This window comes from Triturus cristatus, chromosome 4_1 (genome assembly GCF_964204655.1).
Source record: "Triturus cristatus chromosome 4_1, aTriCri1.1, whole genome shotgun sequence".
Taxonomy (NCBI): Eukaryota; Metazoa; Chordata; class Amphibia; order Caudata; family Salamandridae; genus Triturus; species Triturus cristatus.
Window position 1 is genome coordinate 703,329,536 of NC_140585.1, and position 8,047 is coordinate 703,337,582.

An 8,047-nucleotide genomic window follows, 5' to 3' on the forward strand; every position below is an offset into this window, starting at 1 on the left:
CTGCCTGCAGGAACCTCAGCGTCTCGAGTCAGTGTGTCATAATGGAAGTCCTTTTCTCCTCTTCCTGCCTCAGCAAAGATATGGTGTATATATACCCAAAGTCGTACCCTCAGGTGTTCTACCTTGCTGTGTCATGTCGGACTTAGGATGACGGAAGGAATGACCCGTATACATAGTTATTATACAGGAGATGGTAGTCCTGCTGAGTTTCTAAGAATCCTCATACATAATGGATGAAGCTAGTTTTCAGGGAAAACCTCAAGTCTTGTAAGCAGTACTGTAACTAGGTAAAAGGTCAGTCCCAAGAACCATTATGTTGTGTAATGGTAGGGGAGAATATAGGTGAAAGGTTAAGGGGTTCTCTGAGCCTATATTGGGGTACCTATATGAAAAATAAAAAGACCTAACCGCAGAACAGACTTACACCAAATTTGGCAGAGAGGTCGATGTTGGTTCAAGGAAGTGCTTTTTGCTTATTTGGTGTAAATCTGTTCAGTAGTTGTTTAGAAATGTAAGTTGACAATTATAGTGATATCTCTGGTCACGAAGCTTTCGCGAAAAAAGATGAGCTAGTGAAGGGAAAGGCACCGCTAAGATTGGCTGTCAACACTTCAAACAGGAAGTGCTGGCAACCATCTTGGAACTCAGTTTCACCGTATGCCCCCAGAAAAGTGAAAATAAATAAAGGGGGCATGGTCGGAATACCCTGACCCCCAAGCAATGGTCTTAGGGTCCCCTGGGACTCCATGATGACATAAAAGCATAAACAAAAGACACAAATTCACGATATTCCCTGCAATTTATTTTTTAAAACAAGCCCAGGCTCCTACGCTTCTTTTTAAATAACCACTGGGTAGGCCAGGTCTCAGTGGATATAAAAAATACTAAGGCTTATTAAAGCCCCGGGGACCAACACCTCCTCCAGGCACAAATGTATGTATTCTCCCTCAGGGCCTCAGGACTAATGTGGACCTCATCCCCCAAGCAGCAGTACGCAAGGAGGCACATTTGCAGAGTGGTGCTGAAAGGGGATGTGGCTTCTGACAACCTCTAAGCAATCCAGCTGTGTGGGTCATACTGTAGGTAACAGGAGGGCTAGTTGGCCCACAAGGACCCTCAGCAGCCAAGGGGACTTCATCCCCAAACCAGCAGCGAGCCAGCAGGCAGAGAAAGGGGGCAGAGCCTCATGCGAGTTGCAAGTTATTTTTTTCAAAATGAAGGAGGGGCTGAGTAGGCCCCTTCTCTCTGCCAATTTTGGCCCCAGGGACCTCATTCCCCCTGGGCCAAGCATGTTAAGAATGGGGAGGGGGCTCATCAGGCAAATTTCAGCCCTGGAGACCTCATCCCCTGGGGCTAGGCATTTTCTTTTTTATATATATATATATATATATATAATTGAAGGGAGGGGGGCTGAGCAGCCCCCTATCCGGAGCATTTTTACATTTTTTAATTATCTCCGGCGGGCTGCACGGCCCCCTCTCCCTGGGCCAAATTAGGCCCTGTAGACCCCTTTCCCAGGGCCTGCCCATTTAAAGTGAGTGCCTCTAACCGACTGGCCGCCTCCTGTGGGAGCCGGCATTGCTTCGGGATCCAGGGAGCTATTGACATGCAGCTTCCAGGGTGGAAAACCATAACAACTGCAATGTCCCGGTGTTAGCCTGAGGGGTAGCAGTTCCCAGGGGGATGGCGGTTCCCAGGGCCATCTAGAGCTCCTGGAGAGGGGCTGTGTGCCCCCCTCCACATTGTATTCTGCCCATGGAAGGTGGCAGTCCCTGGGGCTGCTTGGTGGCCCCCATAAGTTTGTGAAAAGCCCTGGTGAGGTGGCTGTCCAAGGGGCTGCAAGGGGCCCGTGTGCCCCCTATATTAATTACATTTAAAGCCCCAGGAAGATGGCAGCCCCCAGGACTGCAGGGGATCTGCATGGCCCCTGCATCATTACTGTCAAAACCATGTTGAGGTAGCAATCCCCGTGGCTCAGAGGGGGTCCAAGTGACCCCCTCCATTTATTTAACAAACAAGCCCCAGGGAGGTGGTGGTCACCAGGGCACGGGGGTGCCATACACTCACCCCCGCATAAATGATAAAAAAAAACACGGGGAGGTGGTGGTCCCCGGGGTTTAATTTGCCCCTAGGAGGGGGACCCCATGCGCCCACCTCCCTTATTTTATCCATGCCGCTGGAATTGGCCCACCTGAGGGCTTTAAAAAAAAGATGCGCTGGAGCCCATGGGTTCGCAGATCCACCCATGAGTACATATCAAGATTTAAAAAATGCTTTTTACCCATGGCGGGGTCCTTGAGGGTCCCCTCCACCATATTTGGGGGGTTAGGGTATTCCTATCCTACCTCTTTTTCTTTATTTTTTACTTTTATTCTGGGACTCGGCTTCACCATGGCTGCTAATACTTCCTGGTTGAAGTGTTGGCAGCCATTCAAATTTTAGTAGGATATGCAAGTCCACCGCAATGACTTGCAAACAGGGGAAGTTTTTTGAAAATTTTGAGAAGATTCGTCAGGCGGTGCCAAAGTAACTGGCGACACAAAAACATTGGTCCAAACTATAACTACCTCTCTCTCTCTCTCTCTCTCTCTCTCTCTATATATATATATATATATATATATATATATATATATATATATTCACTGAAAAAACCATAGGTTTCACAAACGTTATAGTTAGGAATTAGCATTTAAAAAACCTTGCAAATTCACTGAAAAAACCATAGGTTTCACACACATTATAGTTAGCTGGAAATTTCACTCGTACAAAACCATTGAAATTCCACCGTTATAGTTAGTTCAGCTAACTATAACATGGCACCCGCAATCCACTGCTGATGATGTCACATATTACATCACTCATGACATGGTCAGTGACATCACTGATGACATCACTGATGACATCTCAAATGACATCACTGATGACATCACTGATGACGTCATCCATGTGATAAATTAGTGCATCTTCTCACACCCTAATAGAACCTTTGATACACTGACTCAAAATTTCAGACGGCCATTTTGACAACCATAGATACTCCAATACCAATAACTACTCACCCACTCATTGACTTTTAGGTCTACATACATGTCCACTCACTCACCTCTACGGTCACTCATACTTACAGTCACTCTGTGCATTTATACACATATATAGACACTCACACACCGCCAAACATCCATTGAGGTACTGACACATCTAGTCAGTCATGCAAATAATTAATCACAGTAAAATGTACTCACCTATACAGTTAAAAACACTCAAGTTCACTTACTCATTAAAATACTAACAAATTCTGTGTCTTCCTGCAGAAAAAACAAACAGCACATGACACAGATATCCTTGCACTATGGCACATACAGCCACTCCCAAAATCACACACTCTCACATATAGATAGTTATATACTCTTACACACATATACACTGCGTTTCACATATGTAGTTACTGACACATGTACAACTGAGATATACATTCAATCACTAACACACCCATACATACACTCACCCAACCATACAGTGCATCACAGATGCACTCTTAAAACCATGCACCCAATGAATCACCCACTCACACATCTAGTCACAGAGTCACACACACCCTACCCACACAAACACTCAGGCACCTATACAGATACTCAGACAACAAATCAATTAGCCATATAGACAATCATGTAGGTATTCACAAAACCATGCAGCCACTTATACACCAACACACAGACACATACAGACATTCACACAGTTTAGTCACTAGTCTGCAGTAAGATACATTTATTGACTCACTTATAGAGTCAGCTAGAAAATCATCCATTCACACACTTGTACACCCACTTATTTTTCAACAGGCCTTTCCCTATATATATTAAACATATTAAAACTGTTCAGAAACACATACTCACATGGATGACGTCATCAGTGATGTCATCAGTAATGTCATTTGAGATGTCATCAGTGATGTCATCAGTGATGTCACTGACCATGTCATGAGTGATGTAATATGTGACGTCATCAGCAGTGGATTGCGGGCGCGCGAGTTATAGTTAGCTGAACTAACTATAACAGTGGAATTTCAATGGTTTTGTACGAGTGAAATTTCCAGCTAACTATAACGTGTGTGAAACCTATGTTTTTTTCAGTGAATTTGCAAGGTTTTTTAAATGCTAATTCCTAACTATAACGTTTGTGAAACCTATGTTTTTTTCAGTGAATTTCAAAGGTTTTTTTAATGCTAATTTATGTATTTTTTATTATATTTTTTATAAAATTTTTTTACAAAAAGTTAGCTATGTATATAGTTATAGATTACCTCGATCCTTTAATTTGGAATGGCTCAGCTTTTAAAAAAAAAAAATTTTGATAAAGTTGAACAGCATAGTTAATATCTTCTATTAACTTATAAACACTTTAATTCTTTCTCTTTTTTTTTAAAAGGTGTTTACCGTGCGCGTTCGGTGCGCGCACGGTGATTGCTACGTCATAGTATGCGCTCGGTGCTGTGCGCGTACATACGTTCTCCACGTACGCATGCGTATGTCATGCGTACTCCGCGCGCTACGTTCGCTCATGCGCGCGTGCTTCGTACGTGCTCGGTGCGCGCCAGGTGATTGCTACGTCATCGTACGCGCTCGGTGCTGTGCGCTTACGTACGTTCTCCACGTACGCATGCGTATGTCCTGCGTACTACGCGCGCTACGCTCGCGCATGCGCGCATGCTTCATACGCGCTCGGTGCGCGCACTACATACGCATGTGTACGTTCTTTGTGTGCGCATGCGTACGTTCTCCACGTACGCATGCGTATGTCGTGGGTACTCCGCGCGCTACATTCGCGCATGTGCACGTGTTTTGTGTGCACATGCATACGTTCTCCACGTACGCATGCGTACGTCATGTGTACTCCGCGTGCTACGTTCGCGCAGGCGCACGTGTTTCGTACACGCTCGGTGCGCGCACTACGTACGCATGCGTACGTTCTCCGTGTGCGCATGCGTATGTTCTCAACGTACGCATGCGTACGTCATGCGTGCTGCACGCGCTACATTTGCGCATGCGCGCGTACTACGCGCGCTAATTTTGCGCATGCGCGGTACGTTCGCGCATGCGCGCGTGTTATGCGCGCTAAGTTTGCGCATGCGCGGTACGTTCGTGCATGCGCGTGTGCTACGCGCGCCAAGTTTGCACATGCGTGCGTGCTACATTCGCGCATGCGCGCGTGCTCCGCGCATGCGCCGTGCGCGCATGGTGCGCGCACGGCAAGTCATGTGATTAAGAAAGAACACTTTTCATTGGTTCATAGTACTTTCACTTCCAGATTCTTCCAACACCACACCCAGGCAAGTCATGTGATTAAGAAAGAACACTTTTCATTGGTTCATAGTACTTTCACTTCCAGATTCTTCCAACACCACACCCAGGCAAGTCATGTGATTAGGAAACAACACTTTTCATTGGTTCCTATTAGTTTCAGTTCCAGATTCTTCCAATACCACACCCACTCCCCTCATTATTACTTCTGATTCTCTGGGAGAAGGAGATGATCTGTTTTTGAGATACAATGGCAGAGCAGCAGCCATCTTCTAGTAGTGATCAGGAGACTCTTGTGCCACAGAGGCAGAGGAAGCAGAAAGACTCTTTCATATGGCAATTTTTCACTTTTCCTGAGGGGCAGAAGAAGGTAAATGCTTCCAAAGTCACCTGCATTATTTGTAAGCGGACCTTATCACGTGGAAATGCTAATAAGAAATACTCTTTTAGTATTCACACGATGTAAAGGCACGTTGAAGGAGTACATCCTGTGGCTTTTGCTCGAGCTGCTAGTGAAAACTCTCCAGCAGCTCAGCCGAGCACATCCACAGCAGCTCAGCCGAGCACATCCGCAGCAGCTCAGCCGAGCACTTCATCTGCGGTGGCGCCTTCACCTACTTCTGGATATACGCCCTGCTTTTTGGAGGCTGTATACACGGTGCATTGACTGTCATGCTCTTATTTCTATTGGTGAAACCAGTATTGATCTCATTGAGAGGAAGATAGAGCAGCACTCATGCACCCGGCCATAGTATTTTTCATTTTTTCGTTTTTCTGTTCCTCTGTCCCTACATTAACACAAGGGCTCTTTTTAGAGCCACCTAAAATCTAAACACAAAAACTTGTTTTTAAAATCTATTTTTCGATTTTTTTTTTGCCGTGCGCGCAAGTTTTTTTTATTTTTTTAAATTAATTGTTTTTTTACCCTTTGTGATCCTTCAGGGACTCCCTGACAAAGACTAGGGGGTCAGGAAGTCTCTACCCTGCCCCCTTTCCATGTTCTCCACCTTTGTTTTAAATTGAAACACATTTCTATTGCTTGCAAATTTCAACCCTTTCCAAATGATTCTTACTTCTAACATGACTTCTACCTGCTAGCATAGCAACAGATCATGGAATACTGGTGTGACCAGAGAGGTCAGAACTTCAGCACACAATGGGGGAGATTTACAACCCCCTTGCGCCACTTTTGCGTCACTTTTAACATGGCTCAAGGGGCTTGTAAATCTGCCCCAATGTTTCTAATCCAAATAGCAAGAGTGCTTAACTTTTCAAAACTAACAGCAAATCCAAAGTAATGTTCAGTACCCTAAAACTCTCCAAAAAGATAACGGCTCGTTTTAGAGCCAACCATCATCAAAACACTTAAATTTGATTTTTAATTCTTTTTTTTTTACGAGCATGAGGATTAGAAAAGGGGGTAAGGGAAAGTGGGAAATGGAGAGTGAGGAGATGGAGGGATTTAGGAAACTGGAGTGACAGAAAGGGAGTCAGGATGTCAATGAGCAAAGCAGAGTGAGGGAGATTGAAGGAAATAATGCAAAAAGGAGAAGGGGTGTGAGATACAGACAGGAGGAAGTGAAGTAGGAGAATAGGAGTGACTATGAGTAAAGGATAGTGACAGTTACGTATGGTGAGGGAAGGAGAACGACAGAGAAGGTTAAAAAATTAACATAGATGGAAAATGAGTGATGGAGAGAGGAAGAGTGGTAGAAACAGAGGGGCAGATTTATAACAAACTAACGCAGCACGGTGCTGCAAGTAATTTTGCTTTGCCGTGCAGCGTTAGTTTCAAAGCACAGAGATGCAACATATTTACAAGAATTTGTCATATCTCTATGCTTCCCCTGCGCTGGTGCACAAACTGCAGCCATGCGCCGACGCAAGCTCCCTTACACCATGGTACAAGGATGCCTGCTTGGTAGGGAGATTGTTCTTGTGCAGGAAGGGACACCTTCCTGCACAAAAACAATCACAAGAGGCTTTTTCCTCTTTCAATGCGTGCTGTAGCATGCAGCACGCACTGAAAGAGGAAAAAATGAAGAGAAATGAAAACATTTCTCCTTATTGTTCCTCGCTACGCCACCTCTAGGGTGGCGTAGCATTCACACACAACTTCAGACTTATGATTTTTCGTAAATCTGAAGAAGTGTGTAGTTCTATGAGTGTTGCGTGGGAACACAAACAACAACGCCCACAGAATACCTCTTCAACTCACAGTGCTGCGTGTGAAGTGGCTGTATTTATGAGGAGAGGAAAAGTCATGCAGGGTGGCTTTTCCTCTCCTTGTAAATATGGAGGAGACCCCTGCGCCACCAGTACATCATGAAAAGTAACGTAGTGATGGCGCAGGGGGCTTGTAAAACTGCCCCAGAGATGTTAAGGAAATTAAGGGTAAGACAGACAAAGGGAGAGAGACAGAAGCAGAGAGTGAGAGCAAGGAACTGAGAAGGAGTAAGGCAGTTAGAATGACTGAGACATATGAAGACAGTTTGACAAACATGGTTGAAAAAATAGTGATGGAGGCAGTAAACCTAGGGGAGTAGTAGACAAGGAGTGGGGGAGTTACGAAAGAGTAGTAAAGGAAGAAGAGAGAGGGAAGAGGAATGAGAAAAGCAGAGTGAGGAGAGGTGAAGAAAAGGGAGCATGAAAGGGAAGATGTGAGAAATACAGATATTTAAAACTTACCTGACCAACAAAATAACTTAATTAGAAATAAATGGGTTTTTTTAATTGCAAGTAAAATGGAT